The 8403-nt window shown below is 48.1% G+C and overlaps 1 pseudogene; it reads right to left on the bottom strand.

Annotated features, from left to right (window-relative positions):
- Window positions 1-1182: 1182 nt before the first annotated feature.
- Window positions 1183-1593, bottom strand: LOC119367640 (annotated as a pseudogene).
- Between the last annotated feature and the right edge of the window lie 6810 nt (window positions 1594-8403).

Genomic DNA, 8403 nt, shown 5'->3' with positions numbered 1-8403 from the left:
AGTGTTTATGATGAAAGTAGTTACCTCTTAATAGCTCTCCATAATTAGGCCTCATAATTCTTCAGGAATCTGCTCCATCCCTCCTCCCCTTCCAAAGACCACTACACCAAAGTATTTAAAATATATGACTATAATCGCTTGGACTAGGATTTTTTTTGCCAAAAGGATCATATCTATCATGAAAGTTCACCGAAAGTATAAAACATCTTAAACATAATAAAAAATAGTACATTAATATTCCGAGACCACCGAACGACCACTACAACTGCTAGAACGAGCCGCCGACGCGCCGCTGTCACCCCTCCCCTGCAGGAGCCGGCTTGACCTCGTAGATGACAACCAGAAATTTCCGTGCACGTGTCGCTAAGGACTAGTGCCGTGGAGTTGTAGTCGTCATTATTGAACCCTTACATAGATATGAAGTACCTAGACACCAAATCTTACCATATGACAAGAAATCCAAACCTCATCGCCCCAGGAAGACAACAGGAACTACGCCAAAGCTCCGTCGATTACGTAAAGACAGACAAACTCGAGAAGGATTGGAGCTGGGAGACAGACTCGAATAAGAAGCGCCGTCATCCACCTGAACGCCACACCTATGAGGATTAAAAAAAATTCTAATCTAAACTACTAACTGAGGTGGAGGCATTGGGATTTGCCTCCCTTCTGCCTACCGCTCCACCGGCTGCCAGAATAGCAGAGAAAAGGGAGGCAAATCCACGGGCTTGTCGGTGAGGTTTGGGGGGAGAGGGAGGAGAGTTTGCCCTATAAGGTTAGACGAGGAGAATTTCTTGGCAAGGTGGTCAAAATCTTGTGATGTTAAGCTATGGTTATTATTGAATATTGAATATACAATCACGTGTATGACGTACGTGCGGTGGTAACTGGAGTGATAGAAAAAGAAAATTAGCCGATTGGATCTGGATGTGGTGGACAAATTTAAGCAGCCAAATTGGGCAAATTATCATCCAAATGCATGATGCGTACCAACTTGCGAAGAACGTAATGGAAATTTGCATGGAATAAAAACAGGCGCATCGTTGCTACCCACAGCCTCGTCGTCACAAAGATAGACACGACGGAGATGCAATTGGACACATACTAATTTCACAGTACATCCCTAGGGCGTCTCTCGCAGGAGTCGGTGCAGCTAGGGGTACATGTCGTGAGTAGAAGCGCTCAAATCCTCGCCATCTTGGGCGCGACGACGAGCGGGTTCTGGCGCGCGATCTGCTCGCGGCCGGCTGCCTTGTAGTCGAAGAAGCAGGTGTGGGCGTCGGCGTGGCGGTGCGCGCCGCACTAGGTGGCCCCGCACCGGCAGGCGAATCCCAGCAGCCCCACCTTCTTCTGGCACGCGCTGCATCGGTTCTTGATCGTCTTCTCGGGCGTCTCCTCCTCGCCTCCGCCTTTCGTCAACCTGATGGTCAGCGACCTGAGGCCGGACATGATGGCGCCATCAAAGGCCATTACGTCCAGCAGCTGCTGTTCCTTGAAGCACTTGGAGCAGAGATCGTTTGTCGCCACGCCGGCGAAGAATCCGCAGCCGCTGGCGCACAGGGCCGCGCTGCCGGCCTGCTGCCTCGCCTCCATGTTGTCGTGCGAGAGATCGAGCAGGTCTCGCGCGCACCTACGTGCTCCCGCCGGGACGATTGATTGCTCGCGATGGCCTCGGTTGGAGATTTCGCAGCGCACCGAAGCCGGAATTGGTTCTGTGATTGCAGGGCTTGTGTCCTGACCTTTTATAGTACTATAGTATACTACCTTCTCATTCTCGTTCTTTACTCGGATTCGGAATCCGACCAGTGCAAGGAGACGCCAGCGCCAACCGTGCTGGAGAGTTGCACCTGTCTTCGACGAGCGCACAGGCAACGATGCGGCGAGCAGCCGAGGCACCGCCGGCGGCTGGAGTTTGAACTTTGAACATTGAACCCGGGCTATAGAAATTGGGATTTGGCGAAGGGGATTAATGGCTGCTTTGAGATTCAGTTTGCCACGTGTCGCACAGAGAGGTGGGTCTTCCGTCTGTGTTCTTTCCTCCATGATCTTTCTGTTCGTAGGGATTCTATCTACAACTTTCTTTTAAAAAAAGGGTTTTCCACCATTTTGTATACAAAGCAACCAACCGAACCATACAGGGATAGGCGCTGGGGCGGAAACAGCACAATCACGCCCAAAAGAAACGACAGAGAAAGAGCAAAAGAAACAAATGCCGACAACGGCGGATCAACAAAAACGAAGAAGCCTCGCGATCGCTGCGCCCACCGGGCTCTTCCACTGGCTCCAAGACCCCGAAGCGCCGGCACCAATCAACACCTCCAAGAAGGATCGCGACGATAATGACGCTGCTGCCAAGGGTTTGCCCCGGTACACGACGAGGCGAGAGGAATGGTAGCCGCCGACGCCCTCCCGGAAGGTCAGGTGGCACCCACAGGCGCCACCGCGCCGGAGTCGGCCATGCCGACAGGGGTTTCCCCCGATCCCAACCCGCACCTCGGGCGCTCCAGACCCAGCCACCAAACCAACCACCACTTTGTGCCAACGCGGTCATGAAGCCCCCACGCCGTCTCACCACGGCACCGCGAAGTGAGGACAGCGTGGCGAAGAAGCAGAGCCAGGACTAGGGCCTCAGCACCATCGGCACGCAGGAGGGCCCCACCTCCACCGTCAGCGACGGTAGTCGTCCGGACGCAATAGCAGGAGCACACCAGCCCCGTAGGCCCACAGGCCCGGCCGAGCCCTCATGGGCATGTAAAGCTCCCGCCTTCGCGCTGCTGCCGGCACGTCGTCGACGCCGACGCCCCATATCCGAGCCGCTCCTCCTCAACGCGTCGCAGACAACGAGGCCCCTCCTGGGGCCGGCCCGCTAGGGCCCAGATCTGGGCCGAGGGCGCATCGTCGGCCACCCAGCACCACCACGCCGCCCCGCCGCCAAGGAGCGGCGCCGTCACCACGCCTGCCGCCGGCCGCCGCCGCATGGTCGCCAGACCGCAGCCAAGCCGGGCTGCACCGCCGCCGCCTCCCTGCCCCGGGAAGGAAGCGCGCGCGGGGACGAGAAAGCCCGCCGCCGCCGGCACCACCCGGGCCAGCGTCGTGGGCGCCCGCCGGCGGCGGCGGGGGGAGGTGGGGGAGGAGGGGATCCGCGGGTGAGGAGCTCGAGCTCCGCCCCAGCCACCTCCCGGGAAGGCGGCGCGAGGCGGATCTGGACGGAGGAAGGGGGAGGGCGGAAGGGGGGCGGAGGCGGGGCGCGAGGCCGGCGGCCGGCGGCGGCGGGAGGGGAGGAGGGGAAACCCTAGCGCCTAGTCGCGGGAGCGGGCCTGCAGGAGCACCTGCGAGAAGTCTAATCGAGCACCTACAACTTTCTTTTACATCAAAAAAATCTTTATTGCAAGGTGATCATGATATTATCTTTTACAAGAGTATCAACAATCTTCACGGATGGATCTTCTATCCACCCCACACACACCTTACTTCTATCTAGTTTGGCTAACACAAAGGGCAACATAATTAGACTCTCTAGGAGCATGCTCAAAAATAATATACGGGAAATCATACACAAGGTGATATGTATCATCAATAACTGCCGCCGATGGACCAAAAGAGCGACTTCCATTCTTCATTGTCTCTATCACCTCGATGTTGTCGGAGTTCACCTCTATGCGGTTACACCCAAATGTAATTGTCAGGTTGAGACCAAACTGTAAGGCTAGTGCCTCGCCCATAAGCGCATCTCCGCACTAATCGATTTCCCCATTCCATGCTGCGACGAATCTGCCATTCGAGTGTACGATCTTTTCTTGGTTCCCCGTCTATACACCCCTCGCCCCACATGAGCGCTTATCCGGTTTTATGATTTTTTATCCGACGTTACATCATAGATCCCGGCGGAAATAATCCAGTAGAAGAGAAACAAGGAAACCGACCAACCGACGGAAACCAGCCAACAAAACTAATGAGAGACTCCCGAGCCCACATATGCCCACGCAGCGGCTGAAAAGGAAAAGCCGCCGCCCCAATCCGATCGAATCCGATCATCCCATGACTGTCGCCTCCATGTGCACTCTCAGAGTTGCAGACCGAGGCCGACACCGCTCCTCATGCCTGCCCCGGGCCTCGGGCGAATCTCTGCTTATAGCGCCATCAAGCATGCCAAGACATCATCGACGACCTACTCATGCAAATCAACATCCCAGGGCGTGATCGCCCCTCAAGACCATGATGAGCCTCGTCCACCCGAAACCGAACCTAGGACCGGTCGGCGAGGAGGCACCGGCATACGAGGATCATTCCTGGTACCGCAATGGAGGGGCGGGGGCGACGAACTTGCGCAAGAAGCTAAAGAGGTCATCAAGTTAGAGTAGCATCATCAGTCGTCACCAGAGTCTCCTTGTCCGCCCCTGCCGACAACACGTGTGCACTTAGTTACGTGTCTCTCCACTCCAACATGCCCGTCTCTCAGCATAGCTCCGTTCTGCATGTTTTTTCTTCGTTTAAACTTAAACTCCTCCTAATGCATGCTTTCAGAAAAGTTCCCATAAAAAATGGGAGCCTAGCTTCATAATTACGAGCAAAACCATGTTTATTAATGGGTAGTTAATCACTCTGTTTTTTCTTACCATAGGGGGCAAGCAATACCATACTAAACTCTCTAAGATCAGGGACACCTAGATTATCAACTTTCCCCCTAGAAACCAAATCCCAGTTAGGTACTCACTCTGATTCAAAATAATTGTTGTGATTTTAGTTTTGTTTAAACTAAAATCAAGACACTTATTTTGGATCGGAGGAGTAGTTGATACTCCCTCCATGTGAACTTACTTATTGCAGAAATGAATGTATATATATGTATTTTAGTTCTAAATACAAACATTTCTATTCATTTTCGCAACAAGTAATTCCAAACAAAGAGAGTATTTATGAGAATCACCATTGGTTTTCTCGAAAAAGTGAGACAAGGATGGAGAAAAACAAGTTACACCTGTATGATATGTTCTTAGACATCCAATAAGAGATTATTTTAATGATCCTATCATTCACAGCCTGTAGGTGTTCCTTTTTGTCAAAATATAAGGGAACCCCCAAATACATGAAAGGGAAGTACCCATTTTCCGCAATTTCTTTGAGAAAAAAATTAACCTCATTAACATCCAAGTGAATCGGCAACACGGTTCTGTCTTTGTCACTTTTTGATTGATGAAATTATGAATTTCTTATGCCGGCGCTCTTATTAATTTTCAGTTATGGATGGGTGGAGAATGGAAGGAGGAAGTGATAGGAGGCCATAAAACGTGGCCGGTAATGGATGAGGTTAGAGAAATGATCTGAATACATATTATACTGTATATAGAGCTTTGAGATGATCTTCTCGGACACTATAACCCGATCAATAAACTATATTTGAGGTCCTTAATATATGAGAGCTTCCCTGAGTATGTCATTTTGGATCTCGGCCTTCATGGAGGCCGAATTTCAGAAAAATTTAAATTCAAAATTTATGGTTTAAAAAATCTGAATTTTTTACAAATAAACAAGGATGTTAAGTGTATGGGTGTAAAATTTGAGGATGAAATACGTCGAAATGCGACCTATACAAAAAAGGCAGATTCATGGTTTGTGAGGATGAATAGTATCATGTGATAAAAAGCCTCAGATTTGTTTTTTTGCACAACCCTTATTTCAATGTATTTTGTTTTGAAAATTTGCGCACTAGTGCATTATGCCTTCATCTATCTCTGTATTTTTTTCAGAAATTTTTGCAATGTAAAAATATGAATTTTCACAAAATTTAAAGTTTGCATTTGGAGGCCTCCATGGAGCTCAGCCTCCAAATGCAATTTCTCAACTGGCCTATACACTATCTGTTGCAAGATTTTGATTGAATACTTCTGTTTTGTACTGATACATTGGTGTACCGATCACAAGTTAATACTCCCTCCGTCTGGAATTAACCGTCGCTAAAATAAGTGTATCTAGACATGTAGTATGTAGATACACTCATTTCAGTGACAATCAACAGTTAATTCTGGACAGAAGTTGTAGTATTAGGAGATGGGACAACAATCAAGAACGATATTCACCAGTCAAAGGGAACAAATTCTGAAGAACTAAACAATCCACAATCACAAATCATATAGAAGGCAAATTGTAAATAACCAAATAAGTCACCCTCCCAATTCAAATCAATGAACATATCTACAACACCCCATCTAAAATGATTTACATGAGAGCATGACAAATACTAATCCCAAATCTCAAATCACAATACACATGACTTCATTTTGGCAACTCTTCACATGTTGTTATGCTATGCAATTGCTCGCACCAATTGAAGCCCATTAGACCAAAGAAAAAAAATCATGTACCGCCAAACTACCTGATACTTCCTTTACAAACCAATTAAATTTACTATTCATCGCTCTATTAAAGTTCATGATTAATTTCTTTCTATTTTCAAGAAAATTCTAAATAGATCAGCTCTGCAACGCACGCCATCAATGATCTAGTAGCGAGTAAGTCCTGTCAACTTAGACTTGATCACCGAAAGTTAAATATATAAATAAAATTGCACACTTAGAGTTAAAAAACAAATAGACTTATAAACAGAAAAGATTAATAGCGACGGGCTCATACCCCTTCCTCTCTCCTCTCGGGCAAACATGCGACTAGGGTTTCTGCCTCTCATCGGCATCGCCGCTGGTTAGCCTCGTCTCCAAAAGCATTAGGGTCATGGGGACATGGTGGATTGTGAGCCTTGCCGGAGGGATGATTCCCTTTTTAGGTGTTCTTTTCAGTTTGGTTAGGGTTGGTGTCATGCTCATAAAGATAGGACGGCGGTGGCTCCCTGAAGATGGAATAAGTTTCTCCATGCCTACGCCCCGCCCTGGCGGTGTGTCTAGTGACGTCGAAGGGCGTGTGGAAGTGTGTCTCTAGTGAATCTCGGTCAGTGGTTGTCTTCGATGGACCTGCTTCGATGCGGTCTTCATTTGTGTGTGTGTGTGTGTGTGTGTGTGTGTGTGTGTGTGTGTGTGTGTGTGTTTATGTGTCTACATGTTAAGTCCCGTCGGTCTGTGATTCTATTTATGAGTGACAGTTATTGTAATGGTGCGCTGGTCGTGTCGGGCCATAGGGCGACTACTTCCCGACTGTCTACTAGAACCAAGTTTTCTCGGTGTTGATAAGGGAGAGGCGATGACGGGGACGCTCCTTCGGCTCGTTCCAATGGTTGTAGTTGGCTCTTGGTTATCTACGAATTTGGATTTAATTTATGTTACTTTGGAGCTGATGATTTTTACGGGAATTAAGTTACAAGTTGCGGTGTCGAGAATTGGTTGGAATCTAGGGGCAGGGAGGACCCACCAGTGAAAATCGAAGGGATATATTATTAAGAGATGTGTACGTAGGTTAGTTTGCATTGATTGCAAAAATGGTGCAGGATTCTCAGACGCAAACGAAGAAATGGGCCCATAATGGAATCCATCTCTTCAGTCCAGTGCACGCCTCAAAATCATATTGAAATGGAATCCATCTCTTCAGTCCAATTACTCTTTTTCTTTAATTTTACGCCACAAACATTCATAGGAAAAGTTTGAATTTGTTTCATTCAGATATTGATCGATTTTGGTTAGGAAAAGGTGAGACAAGGTCCGAGAAAAATAACTTACACCTCTATGATAAGTTCTTAGACATCCAATAAGAAATTATTTTAACGATCCTATCATTCATAGCCTGTAGGTGTTCCTTTTTGTCAAAATATAGGGGAACCCCCAAATACTTGAAAGGGAAGCACCCATTTTTGCGACAATTTCATTGAGAAAAAAATCGACCTCATTAACATCCAAGTGAATTGGCAACACGGTTCTGTCTTTGTCACTTTTTGATTGATGAAATTATGAATTTCTTATGCCGATGCTCTTATTAATTTTCAGTTATGGAAGGGTGGAGAATGGAAGGAGGAAGTGATAGGAGGCCATAAAGCATGGCTGGTGATGGATGAGGTTAGAGAAATGATCTGAATCTTGGGAATCGTTGCATGGAAAACAAAAAAAATTATATGCACACGCAATGATCTATCCATGGAGATGCATAACAACGAGGGGGAGAGTATGTCTATGTACCCTTGTAGACCGTAAGCAGAAGCATTTCACAACATGGTTAATGTAGTCGGACTTTCTTCGCGCTCCAACCGATCTAGTACTGAATGCACGACACCTCCGCGTTCTGCACACGTTCTGCTCGGTGACACCCTCCGCCTTCTTGATCCAGCAAGATGGCAAGGTAGTAGATGAGTTCCGACAGCACGACGGTGTGGTGATGGTGATGGTGATGTGATCTCCGCAGGGCTTCACCTAACACTACGAAAATATGACCGAGGGAGTAAACGGTGGACGGGGGTGCCACACATGG

The sequence above is a fragment of the Triticum dicoccoides genome, chromosome 2B (genome assembly GCF_002162155.2).
Source record: "Triticum dicoccoides isolate Atlit2015 ecotype Zavitan chromosome 2B, WEW_v2.0, whole genome shotgun sequence".
Taxonomy (NCBI): Eukaryota; Viridiplantae; Streptophyta; class Magnoliopsida; order Poales; family Poaceae; genus Triticum; species Triticum dicoccoides.
The sequence above is the reverse complement of the archived record's forward strand: the minus strand, read 5'-3'. Positions and strand labels throughout refer to the sequence as shown.